The sequence below is a fragment of the Amblyomma maculatum genome, chromosome 6, assembly GCF_055883805.1.
Source record: "Amblyomma maculatum isolate TAMU_Amacu chromosome 6, ASM5588380v1, whole genome shotgun sequence".
Taxonomy (NCBI): Eukaryota; Metazoa; Arthropoda; class Arachnida; order Ixodida; family Ixodidae; genus Amblyomma; species Amblyomma maculatum.
This window is the reverse complement of record NC_139349.1, coordinates 179,002,566-179,028,528: the sequence shown is the minus strand read 5'-3', so window position 1 is coordinate 179,028,528 and position 25,963 is coordinate 179,002,566. Positions and strand designations below refer to the sequence as shown.

Here is a 25,963-nt window from a genome sequence, read left to right as displayed (position 1 = left end):
AAATATACCGCAAGAGGGAACCCAAACATCACAGCGTGGCGCTATGGTCATCACCAAAAAATTCACAGTGGCTTAAGTGTAGTTAAGCCTAGGAGATTGCGAAAGCAATAGAGGCGAGGCGTTTCCAATGGAAGACGACACCACCTGTTAGGGTGGCTCGATGAGGGGGGCGCAAGCATCGAAGCACCCTAACACTTGTTAGGGTGCCTCGATGCGCACGCCCTCGCGCCCCGGAGGGGGGCACACGCATCGAGGCACCCTACCGCGTAATTCCGTCTTCTCAACGGTAGGCACCCGCAACTTCTTTCTCGTAACTAGTTGCCTCTAGTGTTAGCTTTGTCATGCTGTTGTTTAGTGGCTGTGTTCACGGCTGGTCTTGTGGCTATTAAGAATTAAAAACATGACAGGATGCAACCTCTCCTCAGGAAAGATATTGGTAACTTATTTTAATTTTGCAATTCAAAAAACAAATTCAGAAAAAGGTACAGAGGATTCGAACATATATTTTATTCGCTAAGTGCTCCGGTAAGTAATATTAATCCATTACGCCACTGAGGCTTTTTTTTTTCTTTATTTCCTGATCGAAGACGTACAGAAAAAGACACATGTGAAATCAATAACATGACAAAATAAAAGATCAAGCATTACTTAAAGCTTCAGCCTTCCTTAGCTGAAGTTGTCGGATTAAAAATCCCTCATATGTGACAACCCTTCAAAACTAACTAACCATTCTGGCTCTAGTTTTAAAGCTTTCTGTTCGTCCACATATGCCCGTATGCTCTCTCTAAAGAGCTGTCTCGCTGAACGTGCATCGACGTCACCGTGCTCTACAGCCATTCTGCTTTTCCATATGCTGTGGAGAGCCAGTAGCATCAAAAGATCCAACGGTGTATCATTGTTCGCTTCTACTGGCAAGAATCGGATACCATGTGGGCTTATGGGTAGTTCTTAAGCGTCCTCTGCAGCACGTCCCATAAAAATACGACATCCCAGCATTCGAGAAACACGTGTTCAATCGTCTCCTCTTTCCTGCATATTATGCAGTGGACACCCCAGGGTACAAAAAGCCCTTTCTATTCCTTCCATTTCTTTACCTCTAATGTTCCAGTGTGCAGCTTAAAAAAGAACGTTTTCACCCCTGCCGGCACCATCATCCTCTTCACTCTTTTAAGAACATTTTTGCCCACTGTGGACGAGTACACAGCTCTCTACAACGGTTCTGGAAGCACCACATCGCACAAGTCTTTATACAGTTTTTTCCGGTTTACACTCCACAAATAGGCTAAAGTAAACCGCACCATCAAGACCCTGTACGCCAAGACCACTTCCCTTAGATACCCGTGGACACCTCCTGACATGCGGTCAGAAGAAACGACAATTCCCGGGAGAGGTAGGTAGGTAATAACTTTATTAAAACAGAGGAGTTTTGGGCATGCATGCCCCTGGGCCCCCGCACGGTCCCACTACACTCAAACGTTCATGTTCCTATGGTTCATGACGTCGGCAGCCCAGTCTGTGGCGATCTTCTGCCGAACCGGGTCCTCAGAGTGCAGCAGGGTCTCCCAGTCCTCCCAGGTGGTAAGGTGCTCTAGACCTTGCGGGGGAGGATCCGCCGGGCATTGGAACAGGATGTGGGCGAGGGTGGCGTTGGGGTTGTTACAAAGGGTGCAGGAGGGATTGGTGAGGGTGTGGTGGTAGCGAGACGCACTATAAGGGGACGGGAGGGTGCGCGTTTGTAATCGTCGCCAGAGCGTCTGGTGGTAGTTGTCTAAAGATGGGTGAGGTGGAGGATAGAGTAGTCGCTCGGCCCGATAGGCCTGCGTTAGCTCACTGAAGGAGTGCATGCGATCACGCGTGAATCCTGGATCGGAGGCCGCCGGCGCCCGGTTTAAAGAACCTCGGGCTAACGCATTGGCGGCCTCGTTACCGGGATTCCCGGAGTGCGCAGGCACCCATATCAGCTCCACATAGCGGGGTGGGTTAGCGGCGGGAGAGTTCAGTATGCTGAATGCAGAAATGTGAACTCTACCACGCGCAAAATTTAGTAGCGCAGTTTTCGAGTCTGAAATTATGTAGCGTGCTTCCGTGTGTGCAAGCGTGTAGGCGATGGCTGCTTCCTCGGCTGCCTCCGAGGAGGTGACCGAGGGAGGGGGACAGTAGCAACAGGTTGCAGGAAGGAATTTGTGACGGCCAATACCGCTCCCTCATTTGTGCATGCGGCGTCCACCCATACGGTGTCCGTTTCGGAGCCGTAGTATTTGTGGAGCGCCGCTGCTCGGGCTCGGCGGCGTTGCTCGTTATACTGGGGGTGCATGTTGCGAGGGAGAGGCTTGATGAGAAGGTCTTGGTGGAGGGGGCGAGGTATGGGAAGGAGGGTAGGGTCATTTGCTGGGACACGAATGTCTAAAGTCTCCAGGATATGGCGACCGGTGAAGGTCTTGGTAAGACGCAAGTATTGGGCTTGGCGATGTGCCTCCACAAGCTCCCCAATTGTGTTGTGGAGGCCAAGCTGTAGAAGGCGTTCAGTGGAAGTATTAATTGGGAGATGTAGGGCCGTCTTGAACGCCGTGCGCAACATGACGTCCAAGGCGTCCGTTTCCTGCCTGTTGAGTCGGAGATAGGGGACTGTGTATAAAAAACGGCTGAGGACAAAGGCGTGAATTAGACGACATAGGTCGTTCTCCTTGCCTCTGTGATGGCCCGAAACTCGTCGGATGAGGTGCGATATCGCGCCTGTCACCCGCTTTAGTTTCTTGAGAGTTAAAGTGTTTTTGCTATTGTTCTGGATGTGAAGTCCCAGAACCCGGAGCGTATTCACTTCTGGGACGGGACGGCCATCGACTTCGATAACAATCGGTGTGGTGGGGCATCCGCGGGTCGTGGGTCGAAGTATAAGTAGCTCAGACTTCTCTGGGGAGCATGAGAGTCCGATGCTCTGGGCGTGTTCTTGTGTGAGGGATGCGGCGCTTTGCAAGGTACCCTCTATGTCGCCATCACTACCGTGTGTGGTCCACAGTGTGATGTCGTCCGCATAAAGGGTATGTCTAAGATGAGGTATCGTGGGCAGTTTCCGGGCGAGTGAAATGAGCGTGGCGTTGAATAGGAAAGGAGAGAGGACGTAACCCTGTGGTGTACCGACGCTCCTGAGGGTGTAGGGTTGGGAGGTAAGGGGGCCGAAATGAACCTCAGCCATGCGGTCCGTTAAAAAAGCCCGGACATAAGTGTACATCCGTACACCTATGTTCAGAGGAGAAAGGGCAGTCATGATCGCCTGATGTTCGACGCGATCAAAAACTTTGGACAGATCCAAAGCCAGGACTGCCTTTGTGTGGCCCGGGATAGCCGGGTCGAAGATGTCGTGGGTGAGCTGCAGCATGGCGTCCTGAGCGGAGAGATGGGGGCGGAATCCCACCATGCTGTGTGGGTAAAGGTCGTTGTCCGCCATGTGAAGTGTCAATCTCGCAAGTGCCACGTGCTCGAAAAGTTTGCCGAGACACAAGGTGAGCGAGATTGGGCGCAGGTTTTCTAGTTTAAGAGGCTTGTTCGGTTTTGGTATAAATATTACCTTGGCGTGTCGCCAGGACTGGGGGAGGGTGCCCTCCGCCCAGCATTTGTTGAAGTAATCTGTAATCTGTGTGATTTATTTGTCATCAAGGTTGCGGAGAATAGAATTGGAGATTTTGTCCAGTCCCGATGCTGAATTTGTGCGGAGCGTCAGAAGGGCTGCTCTTACCTCCGTTTCCGAAATATCAGCGTCTAATTCCGGGTTAGGTTTTCCTGAGTAGGGGGACATGGAGTCGGATGTGCCGGGTGAGGTGTATGTTCGCTGAAGTGTGTCAATGAGAGCGTCCGGGTCGCTGTTGTGTGTGTGTAAGAGGCGTGTAACATGGTGTTGTGTAGCGGATTTGGACTGTGTTGGATCTATGAGATGTCTCAGAAGTTGCCAAGCTCGCTTAGTGGACAGTTTTCCGGCGAGTCCGTCGCAAACTTGCCTCCAATTAGACCGGCAGACCTCCTCTGCGTGTTGTTGTATCTGCGTCTGCAGTGCGGCTAGTCGCTTTTTAAGCGTTCTGTTTAACTTGTTGCGTTTCCAACGCTCGAGTAAGCTGTGGTACGCCTCCCAGAGGTGGGCGAGGCGGGAATCTAGAGTTGGGGTGTCCTTGTGGTTGTAATTAGCCGGGTATTGTGCTGGACATCGGTCATAAGTGATTCTACCCACTCTTCGATGTCCGTGATAGTTGTGTTTGTGACGTCCTTCCGCAATGCACGGATGGCGTCCCAGTTCACCAGTTTGTGTGTGATGTGTGTGTGGCGGGATTGTTTAAAGGGGAGCGAGATGTTAATGATGTAGTGATCGCTTCCCAGTGTGTGTTGTGTTCTTGTCCAGTTGACGCCACCGAGGAAGCGACTGAGTGTCAGGTCCGGACTGGTGTCCATGCTGACGCTGGTGCCGATCCGCGTGGGTGTGTGGAAATTGTTGTGTGTAGTGAGGCGCAGCTCCTGGACTAAGGACCAGAGGCGTCGACCACGGCCCGTAATATAACTGTACCCCCAGTCGGTGTGTTGGCAGTTGAAGTCCCCTCCGATGAGGAGAGTGTGCTTGCCAGCGAGTCGGTGGAGGTCCCGCAAGAGCGTCTCCAGGGAAGACATTGGATGAGATGGGGGGTGGTATATATTGGAGGGCACTGTGTGTGGGGGATGCATTATTTCCGTGATAACGCAGGGTGTCTCTGACGTAATAGTGTGTGTTTGGTGGGTGATTGAACGGTAAATAAGAGTGGACACCCTGGGTTTGTCCGTGGTATCTGAGTGGTAGGGCATAAAACTAGACAGTGATGCTCTAGTGGCCGTATCATGGAGAAGGATAATTTAGGGTGGCGGGGTGAGGATGGGAACGAGTAATTGGAAAGGCGCACGCTTGCCCCGGAAGCCGCGGCAATTCCACTGGAGAATGGGTAAATTAAGTTGCTGCCCCGCCATAGTGGAGAGATTGGGAGCCAAGTGCACTAGGCGTTGAAGAGGGTGGTGGTTGCGAGGGATGAAGAGTAGGTAGTTGGAGATTGATGTGGTTCAGGATAACGGTTTGTGTGTGCTCTAAGGTTTGAATTCGGGTGTCTATGCTGGTCGTTCTCATGTCGAGTGTATGAACCAAGCGTGAGAACATCGAGTCAATTTTGTTCTCGAGTTGGGTGAAGAGGGAGTCGATTTTGGAATCTATCCGGGCTTCTAAAGCTTTTAGCTTTGATTCAAATTTTGCCTCAACTTGCTCAAGAGCATCATGTGTGACAGGTGGGGGTTCTGATGTACGTTTCTTTTTGGGCGGTGGTTGTGTGGCTGGGGATGTTGGAGAAAAGGCGGGAGGTACAGCTTGGGAAGGGAGGGTGGATGAGGAGGGTTGGTGTGGGGTCTGTATAAGGGAGGAAAGGCGGCTTACCTCTTCCCGCAGGGCCTTGAGCTCCTTGTCGCGTGAATCTTCCTGATGTGACTGGGGTGGCGGGGCTTGTTTAGAGATGCCTTCAGCTGCTCGGTCGGCCCATGACATCTTTTGTGGGTCTTTTGCGCGTTCTCCTTTGCGAAGCGACGTGGATCGAGTGGCGTTGAGTGCTATCTTCCGAGTAGCGTCTCCGGGCGGCTTGTCCTTACGAGAGAGGTGTTGAGTTGCAGGGTTAGTTGCAGGTCTTCGCCCTTTAGCCTTGCATCTCCCCGTACCCGTCATGTGTGCTTCTCCGCATAATATACATTCTGGAGTGCAGGAAGGGATAGTCTCCTTGGGATGTGGTTTCCCACACCTCGGGCAGTTATTCGTACGTGGCAGCGTGCACACATCTGTCCTGTGGCCTGGCTGTCTGCAGTTGATACAAGCGTCCATGTGGCCTCTGTAAGGGGTGCACCTGTGGAGTCCCCCGCCGTAAGGAACGGTGCGAGGAACCGGTCCTTCTCTAAAAGTGATTAATATTGATCGAGTGGCACCCATGCGTCGAGCGTCCACTATTGAAGCACGGGGATTGCTGTTCACGAGATCCTCCAGTAGCTCCCGGGGGGTTTCATTCCAGTAAGCGTTTGAGATTACTCCTCTCACCGCGCCGTCCGGGGGAGCGATGTAGGCTGCTACGGCGTAGTCGGTGTCTTGGTAATTAATTTTGGTGATTTGTACCAGCATAAGTGCGTCGTTCTGGTGTGGCGTGCTCATTGTACACGTGTTATTGGTGGGATGAACACGTAGCTGGGTGCGGGTGGGCTCCTCGAGTGAAGCGGTGGCGTTCAAGATTGAGACGCGCAGCTGTCGTGGCGGTACTGAGGTGAGGTGAAGCCCTCCACGTGAGCGGAAAATCACCTTGTAATCTTCAATCGGTAGTGGCGGCAGCTGTCGTGACCTTTGTGCGGCAGCGTGGGCGGCGCGCAGCTGCTCGGATGCCTGGGCCTTGATAGTATTTGGGGTGGCAGATGATGCCGCTCCAGCGTCTGTGGTAGACTTGTCTGCCTGATCGGTCTGCATAGCGGAGATCTGGTGAATCTGCTGTTGCTCCTGGGTGCGGGCGGGAACGCTGAGGATGTGAGTCCAGTCCCGCGGATAGAAGTCCCGAGGGTCAATGGCTTCGCCTGGCACTTGCACCTTCATGATGGCTTTGTACTTAGAGGTCGCGTTCGGAGTAAGCCTAGCTCCCAGCGGAGCGAGGCTTAGCTCGGGCGACGCGGTGGCTCAAGGCGAAATGGTCCGTGGGGGCCGGAAAACTGGCCAGATCGGGCCGAAAATTGGTATGGGCGTGGCGCTCACCTTCACAGGGCTCTTGTTGGTGAAAAATAGGCCACTGGTTCGGGCTACTGGCGAATTTCGCCGTCTTCGCACGGAGCCGACGTGAAGCGCGTCCGCACTGCACGCAAGGCGGAACCGGAAGTCTCCCGGGAGAGCTTGACCCAGGCGTAACTGACAGACCGTACGAAGAAATGGATTTTTCACATTCCTCAAAAACATGAAACGATTGACTAACTGGCGCAGAAACAGATGTGCCAAACCAAGCCCGCCGTCCTTCACCCGGCGGAAGAGATTTGTCCTACTTGTCCGTTCCCACGAAGACCCCCAGACAAAGACGGCAAAGATACGATGCATCTTTTGGACATTAGCTCTTGAACAATATAACACTTGAAGCACATACCAAACTTTTGTCACTAAAAACAAACTGAGGCAACGAGTGCGGCAGACTTTTAAATGCGCTCTTATTCATTTTTACAATATTTCCGCTATCTGTCGCCAGGTGTCTTGTTAGATCACAGAGCACCTAGTGCGAGAAGCGCGAAACGCCCGGCGTGGCTACGAGGCACGCTACGCTGAAGTGCCGACTAGGTAGCCCATCATCATCATCCTCATCAAAATGTTTTATTTCCACTGAAATGAGACTCCTTTTTGGACCCCCCGGCACGCAGGAGCCTCGCCCACGAAGGTCCGGTGAAGATTGCTGCTTCACGGCCTCAGCCGCCGGGCGGATGGCTTGTTGCTGTTGAGCGCGGTTCTCGATCCGCAGCAAGGTCTCCCAGGCTTCTCTATATTTCGCTCGGCGTCCGGGCTGCCAGCACATTCCCAAATTACGTGGTCTAGAGTGCCCCTCTCCCCGCATGTTACTGTCTTTCTCCTCTTTATAAATTGTCACGTATACCCAGAAGGGGCTTACATGATTTCACTCATGTAACATTCATATTCTCCACGCCCCACCGGGGTGGTGCAGTGGTAAGACGCCCGACTACTGTGCGGAGCTCCCGGGTTCGAACCCGACCACGGCGGCTGCGTCTCGATGGAGGCGAAACGAAGAGGCGGCCGTGTGCTGCGTGATGTCAGCGTTGTTGTTGTTGTTGTTGTGGCTGTAGGAAGAAGGAAAAGAATATGACGGGCCTGCTACTGGCTCTGTAGCTGAGCCACCTCCGCTGCCTCGTGCAGATAGAAGAGAATATAGAGAAGAAAGAAAAGCAAGAGGGAAAGAAAGACGCGCGCCGCAACAACAGCCGTCGTCTACCACCAGCGGTGGTGTGTGCAATGACGACCTACAACAGATAAAAATTCGGTGCCAGGCATGTCAACGCACGTTAAAGATCCCCAGGTGGTCAGCGCACGTTAAAAATCCCCAGGTGGTCAGAATTACTCCGTAGCCCTCCACTGCGGCTCCCATTTCTCTCTTTCCACTTTCACGCCAACCTTCGTCCCTTCCCTTACGGTGCGGTTCAGGTGTCCACAGAGCAAGTGTGACAGATACTGCGCCTTTCCCTTCTTCTGAACCAATTATTATTAGTATTATTATTATTCTCCACGCAATTGCCTCCTCGTTTCCCAGGCAACGGTCTTCTCGCTTATGATGCATTATCACCTGTTAGACAACAGCGCATCTAGTGGGAGAAGTGCGAAACACCCAGGGCCCCTACGAGCCACTCAACGCTGAAGAGCGACTTGGTAGCTCAGCTCTCGTGCTGGTATGACCTCAGTAGTCACGTGATGTAAAGCGTACGGACCATGCTACACTGAAGGCTCGAAACCTGGCGTAGTATTGCTTTCGCAATAAAAAGCGCCATCTCTTTGCGGTACAGCGTAATCTATCGAGCTGGCCGAATTATTCTCCCACTCGCTTGCGTGGGTCTGCTGCATGTGCATGTGAAAGAAATAAGTTCCGCGCCCACACGTGCGCTTTCTCCCTTTTGCTACGAGGCCGGGATGAAATATTTGCACCTTGCGCGCTCTCGTGGTATAGATATTTAGAATTTTGCGTTTATCTTGTCAGCCATTTTTTTTCGAGATGAGAGGTAATAACCGCGTTACTTACGAATTAAAAATGTAAATGTTACCCTAAAGGAACCTGCGGCACAGAATAATATTAATTGGTTCACAGGAAAGGAAAGGCGCTGCATTTGTCACACTTGCTGCTTTGCGCGCAGTTCTTTGCGGCAGCGAAAATATAGAAGTAAAGGCCTATCCCGCTATGCCTGAAGATTGCGGCAAGGGAGTCGTGCACGACGTCCCCCTACGCTATTCCAACGAAGAGCTATTGGAGCGAATACGCAGGAGAAAGGAGAACCCTTCAGTGCTCGGTGTTCGCAGACTGGGAGCAACCTCCAAGACAATACTAATCCTCTTCGAAGATCAGAAGGTACCGCGCTGGGTGTACCTATCTCCTTTCGCGCAAAGATGCGTCTTGTACAAGAAGAAATATGAAGTTTGCCACGCCTGCGGGCGCATGGGACACCGAGACGACGTCTGTCCGGATCCGACGAATAAAAAGTGCCGCGGATGCGGCATGGAAAACCCGAAAGAAGGTCATCTGTGCGAACCGAGGTGCCAGCTATGCGGAAAGAATCACCTCCTCGGCGATAAGCGATGCCGGGAGATATATAGAACCCCATACATCACCAAAAAAAGACGTTGGGAGAAAAAACTGGGTCAGCAGGAACAACTGAAAATGGCTGATGCAACGCAAAACTGCGAGCGAGCGGGACGCTCAAGAACCAGAAATGGTGAAGAGGACCCCCGGCTACTAAGAAGGAGATCGAGATCAAACAGCAAGGACTGCCACCACTTCACAGCCAAAGAGGGGGACTTCCCAAGGCTGGAGGAAGGAGCCACCGCCAACTCTACGCGACGCCGCTCGAGCTCAGGTACCAGGGACCGTTCCAGCTCTGGACGAAGCCGCTCCAGTTCGAGGACCTTGGCCGACTCATCCACTGCCAGCAGCTCCGGGTGCTTTACACGGGACCCCAAGACGTCGTGGGGACCACCTGCACGCAGACGCAGTCCGAGCGAAGATCGAAAAACGGTAAGCTTCATGGTTAGCAGTTCCCAGGTAAATAGGGAGGCAGACGAGAGAACTAAAAAACTAGAAAAAGAGAACCGAGAGCTCAAGAGCATGCTCACCATGCTCACTACAGAGATTCAAAATTTAATGGAAAAGAGTACCCCCCCTCCTCCACCGAGGAACCAACTGGTACCCCAAAAACAGGTACAGAAACAGATGCCCTCTTCCCCGCCTACAAAGGTCGTAGTCGCGCGCCCTGAGCAGAGGGATAATGAAGAGGAGAAAATGATTACTGAAACAATCAGGCCACCCCCGCAAAAACGTAAAGGGAACGAGACGGATCCGCTGGTGGCATTAGAAAGGAGACTGGACGCTAAATACGAAGCAAGATTTGAAAGAATCGAGACCCTCCTCACCCAATTAATGGGTGCGGTAAATCAAATGCAGACGCAATTCACCGCGATGCAGAACGCCTTCACCGAGAGGCTAACTACATTAGAAAAGACTGTGACCCCAATTCAACAAAATGGACAGGCGCAGTAAAAATGAAGACTCTCTGGTGTGGCAGTGGAACTGCCGCGGCTTCCAACGAAAGCGAGCGCTCTTGCAACAGCACTTAGAGCAGAGCGCAGAAAAACCTTTAGCTATAGCCCTTCAGGAAACAGGAAAAGGTCTACCAAAATTATCGGGATATCAGGCGTTCCACGGTGATCGGGGAGAAAAATCCCGCGTCTCCACGCTAGTTAAAAGACACATAGCGGTAGTCGAGCATGAGGTCAACTCACGAGACATCGAAGCTGTATTAATAGAAATTATCACTGGTCGCAAGGAAGAGGCTAGTCTCTTCATCTTAAATGTGTACAGCACCCCCCAGCAGAGAAAGGTACGTTTCCGCGCCCTCTTCCGCAAAGCGATCAAAACAGCAGGAAGCAATACTCTTATAATTCTAGGAGACTTCAATGCCGCCCACCAAGAATGGGGCTACAATAGACACGACCCCAAGGGTAGGCAACTGTGGGAGGACATACATGAGCTCGGCCTCACCCTGCTGACGGACCTTAGCTGTCCGTCCAGGATGGGAAACAGCGTCTGTGCAGACACCACCCCGGACCTTACCTTAGGAAAAAACACGGGAGACGCAGTCTGGAAAAACACAGCTCAAAATTTTGGCAGCGACCACTTTGTTCTGGCTCTCACCCTCAGCAAGGGCGTCAAAACGCGTCGCCTCAAAAAACCCAAAATCACCGATTGGGACAGGTTTAGGCAAATCAGAGAAAACTGCGAATCGGGAGATGAAATCCAAAACATAGAGCAATGGGCAGAGACGCTTAAGAAACAAGTAGAGAAAGCAACCACGACCCTACGGGAGGACGATGCGCCGGTGACGGTTGACAGCAAACTCCTTCATATGTGGGAAGCAAAATGCGGCATGGAGAGGCGTCTCCGGTCGCAAAGATGGAACAGGAACCTTAGGCGAAGGATAGCAAGATATAACAAAGAGATTGAAGATTACGCAGTAAAACTTTGCGAACAAAACTGGTGTAGTAGGTGTGACGAGATGGAAGGGAACATGAGCCTTGCTAATACGTGGAGCCTACTCAGACACCTACTTGATCCTGACAATTCGAAAACTCAATCGGGCATAAGACTGACGAAAGCCAGACACGCGTTCGAGGGCACGGACGGGGAACTCATGGCGAAACTAATTAACATGTGCGTAGGCGACACGCAAACCTTACCCCTGCCGGATTACGAAGGACCCTTAAACGAGGCCCTAGACGCGCCGATCACGGAGGCGGAGGTTCGGGCTGAAATATTAGGCCTAAAAACAAAATCGGCTCCCGGCCCAGACGGAATCACAAACAAGGTTCTCCGAAATTTGGACGATAATTCCATCCGCGCGCTCACCAAGTACATGAGAATCGTATGGGACAGAGGCCGCCTCCCACAACAGTGGAAGACGGCAAACGTAATTTTGATACCGAAGCCAGGCAAACCCCCTAAACTAGAGAACTTACGACAAATCTCTCTAACATCCTGTATAGGGAAATTGATGGAGCGGGTAGTCCAAACGCGACTAACGCGTTTCGTGGAGCTTAACGACCTGTGGCCACACGAAATGGTTGGGTTCCGGCCCGGCCTGTGCACACAGGACGTAATGCTCCGCTTGAGACACGATATCATAGAAAGCGAAGCCAGGGACGCGAGGGTACTACTAGGTCTAGACCTGACAAAGGCGTTCGATAACGTAAAACACGCGGCAATTCTTTCTGGTCTCCAAGAATTGGGGGTCGGAAAGAAAACTTACGACTACGTAAAAGACTTCCTGTCGGGTAGAACGATAAAGATAAAGTTTCAGGACATTGAATCCTCCACCGTCAAACTAGGAAGCAGGGGTACGCCACAGGGTTCGGTGCTGTCCCCGTTCCTCTTTAATGCTGCCATGCGAAACCTCCCGGCAGAACTGAGGAAAGTGGAAAACTTGAAATTCAGTATGTACGCGGACGACGTCAACCTGTGGGCTACCCAGGGGAGTGACGCGAGCATCGAGGAGCGCTTGCAAGCGGCGGCGGACACCGTCGTGTCCTACGCGGCCGAAAGGGGCCTCTCGTGCTCTCCACAAAAATCGGAACTGTTTATCTACAACCCGAAGGCGCTCAGGTGTAAATGCCAGATAAACATCAGCGTAACAGTAGATGGCCAAATAGTGCCAAAAGTCGAACAATTAGGATCTGGGGGCTGTTTCTACAAGCAGATGGGTACAACGATACAACGGTAAAGAAACTGAACGCGTACGCCACGCAAGTCACGGGTCTGTTCAGGAGAATCGCACTAAAGGGTCGGGGCCTTAAGGAACGAAGCCTCCTGAAACTAATGCAGGCTTACATCACTAGCCGCATATGTTACGCCACACCATTCCTAAACATTAGATCAGACGAAAGGCAGAGAATAGACGCACTCATCAGACGATGCGCGAAGAGGGCTCTGCTCTTACGGAAATCCCATATCTGCTTCAGATATGGAACATATGCTGCCAGATACAAATATATAAGGCAGCAAATAAGACCTTATCTGGGCCAGATAAGGTCATATATGCGCAATATGTTGCCCTTATATGGCTCAGATTTGGCCATATCATGCAACATATAATCCATATCTGAACGGGTAACGGGACCTTATATTGCTTGATCAGGGGCATATATGGTATCCTCGCGACCTTATGTGGCCTGATAAAGGGCGTATATGGCATCGTCATGACCTTATATAGACAGATCAGGGCCATATGCCTCGCATCAACAGGACTTTATATAACCTCATCGGGGCCTTAATTATGTAGGCGCCATAGTGATTGTATATTAGCAATATATGCCTTTTGTCTACCTTCTGCAAATATTCAATATTCGCATCGTGTGGTCGACCTTCAACTTTTCTACACTCAACATGGCCTGCATGCTTAGTGTTAATTGTATCCAATTTAGAAAATAGCTACTACTCCTAATATTTCAAATATGCAGATTTCGCTGCACTGTAATTATTACGGCATGTGTTCCTTAATGCAGGAGAGTGCTGGGTTATGGCTACATGCTCCTCTTTCCGTCTACTAACTCGCGTTTTCATATAAAACGCGGCGGCAGTCCGGTGCACAAACGCATTGTCGGTTAAGTTGAGCGATTCAAAATATCAAGAAAATGATGGCAGTTCAGTATACGGCCCCCTCCGAGCTGTCTAGACGGTGACTCACCCTCAGAGACAGCTGGCGGTGGCTGCGTGGAGGGCCGCACTGGCTAGAAAGTGACTCCTCCTCTCCCGCGCTCCCCTCTTCCCTCTTAAACAGCGGTGGCTGCGTCGCTGGCTCGCATTTCATCTCTCCTCCTCGCTGCCACGCTCTATACCGCGTAGGCCGCGAGCTCTCCGTTTTGTGTGTGCTTGCTTCTTTCCCCTCCCCCTTTCAACTCCATGGTGCGCCTAAGCACTTGTCTCGTTCCTTTCGCGGTGGTAGACATCGGAGTTCGGTGCGGCTGGCGGGCGTGCTGCATGTTGTGTATGCTGGTGTGTGTGTGCCAGCGCCTGTTCGCTATTAGCGGTGTGCATGTAACAAAAATGCGACAGCAAACCTACAAGAGCTTTAGTCTGACTGTCGGCACAGAGGAAATTACTGTGTCCCACGGCGGGTGAGAGCTGCCTCCCCAGCCTTGGCAGCGAACCTGATGGTCGATTGAGCTTTTCGAGGCTTCTGCTCTGGGTGGCCCGGCCAAATCTTCACCATTGCGTCGGATCGCACCCTCATCGTGCCGCCTCGTCTTCACGCTCGATCACCAAAACCGTGAGCGTGAGACTTCTTGTCGGAAACCAGCACTTGTCAGCCTCAGGATATTGTTGACTTTATTATTTTGATGGAAAAATTTTCCAATCAGCAAATTGGATGGTGCCAGTATGTGATATTTTTCCGTACATTTCGTTGCTAATTTGTCTTTCGCTCCAGCAATTGTAACAAATTTCAGTGGGTGGATAGGGTCCTTCGTTGTTTAATAATATTATTATTTGCACTACCTAAGTAGCTTCATGCTTGATTTGGTTTAGCGGCAGAGCTGTTGCTGTCATGACAAATGCCATCGGACATGCTTTTTTCTTTTTTTTCTCTCTTAATTTCAAAAGCAACCACGAGTTAGGCGCGTTCGCTCATTTTGCACTGCAGTCTCTGCTTAAGGTAACACCGGTACTTCCTGACAGCCTATATATACTTTGCTAAGGTTTAGGTATTATCAGCAGTCCCAGCAGTGTGTGTTTTATCGCCGTGCGGTTTAGCGGTACCTTTTCCGGGTATCGACAAACATTTAAATTTCCTTTCAGTAGTCTAGTTCGATTATTAGCCGTTTATTTTATTTAGCTTCGCAAGTAAACCAACTCAAACTAAAAGCATTTACTGGTTAAAGCTCTGTATGTAAAAGAGTAGAATAAAAATGTAATATCTAATTTAATAGGTTAATGTCTTTCACTTTAGCTTCTCGTGTAGACATTATTCTGTTCAGATATTCCATTAGTTTGTCATAGTATCGCGCCTAAATCAGTAGAATCTCAATATTTACTAACGGATGAGCGTGTATTTGACCCTCGGTATGCACACGTAATTCAGGCCCGTCTTTGAACGATTCCATATAGGCAGGGAAAAAAGAAAACCTGTGGTTTCAAAGCTATTTTCCTGTAAGGTTTGAAATAAAATGGGAAATTCAGGTTTCCTTTGGCAAACTTGATTTAGCGTGCGTTTAGCTGGAATACTGAAATTGTCTTGTGTGTGTTGTAATAAAGTGTTATGTTGATATGCAGATATATAGATCTATAGTTCAAAACCTACATGCCATGCGGGCTAGATCTTTAAATCAGGAATTGGGTAGATAAGGCATATCTTACCAGATATGCCTTATCTGGTACTCGAAATCAGGAATTGGGCAGATCAGGCATATACAACCAGATATGCCTTATCTGGTACTCGAAATCAGGAATTGGGCAGATATGCCTTATCTGGCCTAGATCTGTCCTAATATACCATATCTGCCCAATTCCTGATATACCTGATCTGGATTTTTTTTATAAGTTCAGATATGGCATTTCCGTAAGGGTGGGACTACCCATCTCGACCTCGACTGAACGCCTCCTCGAAAGGGGGTGCACAACAATTGGACGGAACTAGCGGAGGCTGTGCGCATGGCGCAACTAGAAAGATTAAGCAGAACCACCACGGGCAGAACCATCCTCGGCTGGGTGGGACTGCAGTCAGATAGAGGAACAAGCCACAAAGTAGACATTCCACGAGAGTGTCGCGAATATATAATAGTGCCCCCCCCCCCTACCTAAAAACATGCACCCTACGTACAACAAGGCGAGGAGACAAAAGAGGGCCGAGACGCTCGCAAAGAAAGCGGGGAAAATGAAGCCGGGGGAGGTCGCCTACGTGGACGCGGCTAGCGGGAAGTCGGGGGCGGCGGTGGCTGTGGTCGTCAACGGCCGCGGCGTGCCGGCCGCCGCCGCGTCCGTTAGAAGCCGAAATGTAGACACGGCTGAAGAAGTTGCAATAGCGCTCGCTTGCGTTGGAACGGAAGCCAGCATAGTTATTAGTGACAGCAAAACAGCTGTCTGAACTTTGGAAAAGGGAGGGTCTCGACGGAGGCAGCCAAAATTTTAGAGAAAAGAAAACTTGAAAGAAAGATTCGAATTATTTGGACCCCCGCGCATGAGTCCGTCCCCGGCAACGAGGCGGCGCACGAGCTAGCCCGAGCTCTCTACTTCCGGGCAGCCGTAGAGCCGCCTGATTGCGATGGGATGGACGAGAGGCTGCAAACTTATAAGGAAATTTTAGAACACTACAGACTTAGCAGAAGGTCCCTGCCACCACCGGACCGAACGCTAACTAACAAGGAGGCCATCGCTTGGCGGCGCCTGCAAGCTGGGAATTTCCCAAGTCCCGTCTGGCTTTTCCACACGCAAGTGGAGGAAAAGGCGGACGATAGATGCGAAACCTGCGGAGAAAGGAGTACTCTTGATCACATAATCTGGCAATGCCTTGATTCCCCTGGCGCCAAGGAAAACATAAACAGTAGAGAAGCCTGGGAACTGCTACTGCGGAGCGAGTCCCCCGCCAACCAGCAGCAAGCTGTCCGCCTGGCGGCTGAAGCCGCGAAGAAACACTGTCACTTTTCCTGTCTTTAGTCGCGGAGGCCCCGGCCTCCGTCCCATAGGCCTGCGTGCCGGGGGCGGGGAGTAGGGGGCCTCCTACATCGGTGGAAAAATAAAGTTAGTAACAACAACAACTGGACACCTGAACCGCGCCGTGTGTGAAGGGAGTAAGGTGGGAGTGAAAGTGGAAAGAGAGAAAGAGGAGCCGTAGTGGAGAGCTACGGAGTATTTTAGACCACCTGGTGATCTTTAACGTGCACTGACATCGCACAGCACACGGACCACGGACGCCACTTTGTTTCGCCTCAATCGAAATGCAGTCGTGGTCGGGTGCGAACCCGGGAACTCCGGCACAGAAAGCGGACGTCTTACCACTTGCTCCTGTACTTGCTCGGCTGTTGTTGTGGCTGTAGAAAGAAGGAAACGAAAATGGACGGGCCTGCTACTGGCTCTGTAGCGGAGCCACCTCCGCTGCCTCGCGCAGACAGGAGAGAAAATAGAGAAGAAAGAAACGGGAGAGGGAAAGAAAGGCGCGCGCCTCAACAACAGCCGTCGTCCACCACCGAAGCGGTGGCAGGTGCAATTATGGCGTACAACAGATAAAAAGTCTGTGACAGGCTAGCCCTAGCCGCAAGCGGCGGTGACCTACCCAAGCAGCACGCCGTCAATGGACCGCCACTGGTCCAACTTTGGGATATATTGGTCCCAATATTGGTCAATATTGGCGCCTGATCGGGGCGCACAAAGAGCCAAGATATATGCCAACCAATTTGATTGGCTCTCCTATCAAAACCAGTATTGGCGTACTACCTTGTTTACTGGCATTCAATGGCACTCAATGGCTAATCAATATCTTCCACCCAAGCTCACTCACTGGTTGTTGTATCACGGCTATCCCGCGAAGCTCACTGGCCATCCAATATCTTGTTTCCATTCTTATTCACTGGATATTTACAACTGACATCCAGCCAGATTTATCGGCTACACAATATTTCCAATCCAATCTTGCCCAGTGGTTTTGCGTTATTGGCATCCAGCCACAGCTATTGACAATCCGATTATAGTGCGGAATGTTTCAATAATCAGTACTACGGCTAGTTGCTATTTCGTGCTATGGCTAATAGGCAACTACAAAGCCATCCCATGCGTATGCAGTGCTGATATTTTTCATGTAGCTTTTTATTGAAATAAAGCATGCTGAGAATATCCATGCACACAAAATAATGCAGCTGAAAGGTTCATTGCTTGGTGATTTATTAGGTGTGCATGTGTTACAGGGGATGGAAATATTTAGGCAGAACTCATAGACTTCAGTGCTCCTCCTGTTTTTGCGTCCCTTGGCAAGGTGTTCTCAGGTCCCAGGTTGGAGAAAGGCGCTGAGTTCATCGCAGCTTCTTTTGTTGTCGGTTGTAGGGGCAGCAGCTCCCAGCAGCCTTTAAAGATATGGACTTCAGCAGCGTGCATAACAATGTATTTCCTTTCACAGATGGCACCTGGAAATAAAAGCAACATTCATAAATCCCATTAAGAGAGAAAACTTTTGGAAAGTGGAAGTACAGCTAGACCGTGGAGTAAAAATGCAAAATAAAGCACCACCTGTTGGCCCTCAGGCAACTTTCTTGTCTGGTTTACTCAGGTTGAAATAAGCTGCATACTCGGTGAGGCCAGCCATATTAACTTGGTTACATTGGTTTCGACATCTGGCAGTGCACGGCTTCCCATGTGGATGTGTTGTTGACGCTGAAAACATAAAACAAATGATTCTGTTATCTATTCATTAAACGGTAGTCAGTGCTTGCCCCCTTCTACTTGTAGTGCCTTTGTGATCGAACACCTGTCATCATAACTGCATGCTTCAGATCAATAGCTTTCCTTTGAATAGCTTTCGTTAGGATAGATTGCCGCAAGAACTAAAAAAAAACTACAAAGAAAAAAGAGACGCAAAAAATGGCAGTCGCACTCCGACCGCGGCTACTAAAATTAGTGTGCACCGCATCATTACTGCAAACAGAATATTTTAAAATTTGTCAAAGCTGCAGCCAAAACAACGTACTACACATATGCTTTGGGGTTTGTATGATATACTCAAATTGAAAAAATAAAGAAATCCGTAGCTTAGCATCACGTTTGTTGTGGAAACAATTTTGTACGTTATGTATACTTTGTATAAGAATTATGGTAGCAACTGTAAATAAGAATTCTCTTTTCAGAATTTTTTTTCATAGAGTTCTTCGCGCGGACAGTAGAAGCTCTTGCACATAGAAGATAAAGTGTCATGTTTCAGGCAAGCCCCTTTTTCTGTGCGATATAACAATCAATAATTGTGGATAAGTACATTTTTGAACGAAAAGTTTTTTTTTTATTATTTCCGCAAAAATTCAAATTTAGCAGTAGGAATAAGTGCGTCGGCGGATCTTCTTTCCGGACGCTTTTAGTTTTCTACAAGTGATAGTAAAACTGCACCTGCTGGCTATTTTATGACACTTCTATTACTCGGGATTACCGCAGCAGAAAGATCAAACACGTGAATAAGCTAAAAGTCGTTTAGACCATTCCAAACTATCATTCATAACGGCAAATTACAATATTAAATATTCGCTCGCAACTAAAAATCATGTTACAGAAAGTTCAACTTAACCATGAGTTTTGAATACAGTATGTAAAAGAAATTGATCACTTCAGACACACAACACGCGCGATGAAATTGTAACCTTAAAATCACACAAAACACGCATCATGTTTTACAGGGCCACATTTTTCTTTTGCAATACAAATTGGTCATCTCTGCGCCGTAAATTTTGTCTTTGTGACCAGAGTTTAAGCATACAAAATAGTGCGCTGAAAATACAGTTCAGAATTGACTAGCGTGGTGCGGTCCAAATAAATGGCTTTCCGTTCTTGCAAGCATATCGGTTATTGACATGATGATCAATGCTGACAACATACAGCACCAAATCATGCAAAAAAAAGGTATCTTACCGTAAGGCTAGCGCAGATTCGCAGACCTCAGTTGCAACAATCCAAAATGAATGTTGCCAGGCAAAGTACATCCCAGTGATCTGTTGCTTTATTACACCTGGTAAGAAAAAGCAGCGATCTTACAACGCGACAAAGCAAGAAATAATCTCAGAAAGCTCAGTTCAGTTATGAACAAACAACTTAAAATGCTGGTGATACTCACAGATATCCTCTTTCAGGCGTGGTCATTAAAACGAATTGGAACTTTCACAAGGCTTGGGTTTTCGGTTTTGCTGTCCAAAGCTGCGGGAACTCGAGCAGCTCGAGCGGGTGGGGATTGTGTGGCCGGCCGGACGCCTCTGAATCAACCGCTTGTGTCGAGTTTCGAGGCACGGTTGGAAGGGGGCAGAAGGGACGTTGTGTTTTCTCTCTCTCTCTCTTTTTGCTTGAGGTCTGTCGAAAGAGAAGGCATAAAGCTCGAAAGGCGGTGAGAGAAATGAAAGAGGTCCCGTAGGACCACGCGAGCCCAGAAGGCTGCCAGCCAGGAAAGTTGGCTCTCCGCCCACCCCTCCCCACGTCCCATCTCCCCTTCCCCCGGACGCCGAGTGCCGCCGCGACATTAGGCCGGCATAACCCGTGTCCGGTATCCCCCCCCCCCCCCCCAAAGAATATCCCACAAATCCTAGAAGAAGAAGTTGGCGGGAAGGAAGGGAAGAGTGCGGGGGATAGACGGGGGGGGGGGGGGGATTGTGAGCAACGCATGCCTAGCCGGGAGGAAAGTAAGGGCAGTGAAGGTCGCTGTCCTTCCGCGATGACTGCTTCACGGGGAGAAAAGGCTACAAGACGTGAAGTTGAAAGGGGTTTGGAAAATTGCTTTAGTCAAGGCCCTCGGGTGGAGAGGCGACGAAAGGACAAGAGAATGGAAACAATATGTTATTTGAGCCAAGCTTGTGAGGAGGAATGCGCAGAGTTTTGCCCAAGAAGTGCGTTCGGAGCTCTTTGGTCGCCTCGGTTGCTGGCTCGGTAACGTTTACAGCGGCGTGATAATTTCGCTACATTTTTTTTGTTTATGCGAAATGCGTCTTACCTATGTGTTTAAGTAATAATCACATACGTAAAACAATCTTCAGTTTTCACGGAGTCGTTCTCGGTTCGAACAAATGGACATAATTTTTTTACTAAAGATGGCACACAGGTTCATGACGGAGTGCTCTTGAAACGTCATCACGCGCAACTGAGCGATGCAGCAGCCCGTATACTTGCTGTATTCCTATTAAGGAAAAGAAAAGCGAAAGCGACCATAACTACGGGTACTTCAAGGTTAAAATTCCCATGTTATTAGGTTTTATTTTTTTTTTTCAAATCAAGTAGGACGCTTAAAGCAAGAAAAAATCCGCATAGAACTAAGCGTGGGCATATAAAGCAGCAAGAAATACAAAATACTCGACGAGCTAAGATCTGAAGAACTAAATTGGCAGCAAAGAAAAAATAGAAAGAAAGCAAGGGTCAACATTCAAACTATATCTATGAACTTGGGACAAGGTGTACTCCTCAGAAAGAAGCGGGGTAAAATCATCTTTCAGCCCGCGGAAGCTGCGCTTGTGAAAGCGGCAGAATATTTCAGAGGAAACCTAATTCTTAATCATGTGTTAGATTCTTCTAGAGTGATGTTCTCTAAAAGTGCCCCAAAACTGCTTAAACAACGCACTCGCATTACTTTTAATATATATGAATTGCCATCACCTATCTGGTTGACACGATGGGATAAAATTGTTTAGTTCTCTGGAGGGAAACGGCTTCGGTGCGGTGATTATATGGTTGGATAATAAGGCATAGAATGCCTGAGGAATAGTTTCTGATCAGTGCTTAGGAGAACGCTGTCAAAAGCTGTAGTCAAATGCATCATTATGAGCCATGTATTGCAGATTTCGAACAAAAAAAACTTCCGTAGAGAGCATCGTTATTATGCAATTTCAATTTTGTTACCATATATGCTGGCGACACATGAGCGCGCATTCATTGCACTGTAGGTAATTGTTTTAAATTTTTAATTTTTCCGTTTGCCTTGCCACATGTAGTGCTGTTGATTTTTTTTTTATCTTCCACATGCACACAACGTTTCGGCAGTGTGCGATTTACGCCGCATTATAATGCGAACCATTCCAGTACAGTTCAGATTTCTTTTCTTGTCAAGTGAATCAGCCAGACATAGCGTCGAATATATGTTGCTTGTATTTTTTCTTTGAGCCGAAATATTTTATGCGCTGCTACACCGATGGCCAAAGTCGTTCAATCTTTATCTGTCTATTGCTGAAGCCCACACCAGAGCCCTAAAGAGTACAGGAATAAGATGCAAATTTGTGTTTAGTAGATATTAGAACTCGAAGGCCTTGAAAGCAGCCCAACATATCTGTCTATAAGAACAGCTAGTACTGAGCCGTGGTATAGTCGGTGCTGATGCTGAATGCCGGAAACAGCTAGCGTAATGGCGAATCATGCAGTGATTGTTTGATTGGCTAGCGCGATCGATCTCTCCACCTCTGCTACCGCTTGAACATATGTAGGGTTTCTCTCTATTGCGTAAAACAAGGCGAAAATAATGATGCTACGCGTTCGTGTTTCCAATCATGGACAAACGTTTACAGGATGTGGATTCACCGGATATATTCGATCGTTTCTGCGTTTACTATCCAAACGTAGCCACTGGTGTTTGTTCAAGCGACTCACATGTTCTGTTGCGTTCTTTGCATTTGAGTATACCTTGCGTTTCTTGACTGCGCAGGAGGTTTTTCGCGGACACGCATCTATTAAACGCTTGCTTGTCAGATGTGTGCTCAAGCGTGCGCGTATGCTTGTGCACTCGTATGCGCATTTATAGGCCCATGGAACGAAATCCCATGTTTGAGAGTTGTCGAGATGTGTTCAGGATCTGTGCACTGATGTGTCTATCAGTTTCAATCATCCTGGTTTGACGAGATCAGAAAAACAAATCGTCTCCACCGGGAATCGGACTCCTAGCCTAGCTAGCGCTTTAACCAACTGCGCTAAACCCTGGATCGCGACACTAGCACCATACGTAATTCTCCTTGTCTACCGTGATGATAGCGACGAGAATGACGCTGCAATTAGTGATAATGACAATGATGACAGTATCAATGGTAATGACGCTGCGTTTAGTTGATAACGATAATGATACGTGATGCACCGTATACAGCAGCATTAATCTCGCCTTCACAAATTTCTGCAGTGTAGATTCCACGTGCTGTCAGAATTTTTTCAACACTTGGCTAAAGTTTGAAACACTATCTGTGTTATCTACGTCCATGCGTGATCGACATCCGGCCCTCTGGTCTGCAGGAATTTTCTCGAAGATATTATATGCAGAATTTTACAAAACAATTAATCGTGCCTAAAATCGTAAATAAAAGAGTACTCTACCAAAATTGTCAAATATAATCGCAGGTCATCCGCAACAATTAGTGAATCACGGAAATTATATTCAGAAAAATATATTCTACATTTTCCGTGATGGGAGCTTCTGTGAATTTTGTGTGGGCAGCTCAGTCAAACAATTTTAAGACAATCTGTACATTAATCCCAAAAAACATTATATATATGATAGCCCAAATTACGTATGGCGTATGAATATCTTCTACAGTTGAACGTAAACTGATGTCCGTACCAGCAAAAAATTTAGTTGGGACGAAATTAGACCAAAAACAGTTATATTGGGATACATGCACATTGGAAAATGCCTGTGTCGGTCAGAGTTGCTTCTACTGTTTTTTAGCGAAGCCGCAGCCTGAAATGTGCAATGGTGATCAGCCATCAAAGCTCGTTAGACAATATTGACTACTAGAAACTGCGATATATACAATATTGGAATGCCACCAAATCTGATGGGACAATATTGACCAATCTATGTCAAGATATATTTCATGTTGACAAGCCATCCATATTGGCAGAACATTATTGCCCTACCTATGCCATTAGGATGCATGCTGGCCAGCTATCACAGTCCATCGAACAATATTGAACAATATAATCCAATATGTATACATTGTTGGCAAGCCGCCATGACAGGCGGGTCACTATTGACCAATATATGCCAAGATTTATTTATAGCTGACAAGACAACCATAATGGCCGGACAATATTAACCAATTTATGCTATTATATGTGCAATGCTGGCCAGCCATCAAAGCTCATTACACAATATTGACCACTATAAACCAAGATATATGCAATGTTGGGATGCCACCAAAGCTGGTGGGGCAATATTGATCAATGCATGCCAAGATATATTCAATGTTAACAAGACAACCATAATGGCCGGACAATATTAATCAAGCTATGCCATGATATGTCCAATGCTGGTTAGCCATCACAGTCCATCAAACAATATTGACCACTAAAAGCCGATCTGTATACATTGTTGGCATGCCAGCATGACTCTCAGAACAATATTGACCAATGCATGCCAATATATATTCAATGTTGACAAGACAGCCTTATTGGCAGAACATTATTGCCCAACCTATGCCATGATATGCGCAATGCTGGGCAGCCATCAAGGCTCATTAGACAATATCGACCAGTAGAAACCAAGATATTACAATCTTAGGAAGCTGCCAAAGTTGGTTGGACATTATTGACCACGGTATGCCTAGACAAATTCAATATTTAGAAGCCGTTGTTATTGACCGGACAATATTTACCAGGTTATACCATGGTGTGGAAGATATTGGCAAAATATTGTAGCTGGTTGCCCAATAATTACCAGGTTGTCTCATTGTGTATACAATAATGGCAAGCGCTTCAATATGCATGGCATTATTGACCGCGTTTAGCCGGTTGAATGTTGATTGGTTCACAGGAAGGGAAAGGCGCAGTATCTGTCACATTTGTAGCTGTGGACACCTGAACCGCGCCGTAAGGGAAAGGAGAAAGTGGACAGAGAGAAAGAGGAGCCGTAGTGGAGGGCTACGGAGTAATTTGGACCACCTGGGGATCTTTAACGTGCACTGACATCGCACAGCACACGGACGCCTCTTCGTTTCGCCTCCATCGAAACGCAGCCGCCGAGGTCGGGATCGAACCCGGGTACTCCGGCATAGTAGTCGGGCGTCTTACCCCTGCACCACCCCGGCGGGGCGACCGGTTGAATGCCAATAACAGATACGGGTGAAGTTCACTGGGCCAATAATGATTATGTTATAGCACGGCTGCACTTTATTGGTAGCTCATTTGCACCATTGGGCCACTTGTGGGCCAGTAATCCCCGATCAATCCCCAATATTGGGCCGATGGCTAGTGCTGCCTGGGCTACCTGACCTGTGGGCCAGTAATCCCCGATCAATCCCCAATATTGGGCCGATGGCTGGTGCTGCCTGGGCTACCTGTCCCAGCCCCATCAGGGGAGTGGCTCTGACACACACCTTGCTCGGCTCCCGGCGGTTGCTTCCGCCCGGTTCTGCCGCCCGGTTTTTGTCCTGTTTGCATTTGCCTGTTATGTTTAGCTTTTTTAGAGCTCAGCTCTTTGGCGCCCGTTCCTGAGTTTCGCGTCGGCGTAGGCCGCGTCGGCCCCGTAACCAGCTCCGCCCCCATCTGATCCCCCCCAGTTCGAGCTGGCGCTTGTTGTTTGTGGCTGTAGGAAGAAGGAAAAGAAAATGCACGGGCCTGCTACTGGCTCTGTAGCTGAGCCACCTCCACTGCCTCGTGCAGACAGAAGAGAAAAGTTTAATGCCTGATGAAAATAGACAGAAGAGAAAAAAGATAAGAAAGAAAAGGAACAGGTAGAGAAAGACACGCACCACAACAACAGCCGTCGTCCACCACCAAAGATGTGGCGGGTGCAATGACGGCCTACAACAGATAAACATCCTGTGGCAGGGTAGCCTTCGCCGCAAGCGGCGGTGACCCACCTGTCCCAGCCCCATCAGGGGAGTACTAGTCCCAGCCCCGTGGGGCCAGCAAGAGGGGGAGGGGGGTGGTACACTCAGCGACGAACGGTGGGGGCAGGAGCACGCGCATCAACCGGAGAACACGAGGAAACAAAGGGAGGGGGTCGCCGGAGGCAGCACCAGCAACGACTGAGTGATGCCGCTGATGCCGCTAGCGAGTGAACACAACGTGGCTGTGTAGAGCACCGTATAGAGCACCGTCACCCCTCTTCCTGCGTGGCAGCGATGATGCTCTCAGGTTGCCGAAACGCCGGCTCGCTATCAGCGGATCACGGTGCCTGCATGCCGTTCTCATTCGCTTCATTCGCTAGCGGCGTCAGCGGCATCAGTCAGTCGCTGCTATCTGTTCGTCGCAGAACGTTCCTATGGGCCCACGCGCCGCCTCCCTCAACCTCCCGATAACTCAATTGCTCTCTTCATTTCTCCGACTACAAAGCTTCTTTAATGACAGCGAAGAACTGTTACTGGAGTGTCTCTTGAAGGAATACGCGTGGAAATTTAAAAATGTGTCTGTAATTGTACATACGTCTCTTGCTCGAAATCTCTGCCTTAATCTGTCGAAAAGGTGAAACAGCTGATGAGCTGCGCTCAAATTTCGCA

At 49.0% G+C, this 25,963-nt stretch overlaps 1 pseudogene; it reads right to left on the bottom strand.

The window, feature by feature from the left end:
* LOC146187487 (uncharacterized) overlaps positions 1-6,619 on the bottom strand; it is a 123,911-nt pseudogene extending 117,292 nt beyond the window's left edge.
* Positions 6,620-25,963: the final 19,344 nt, after the last annotated feature.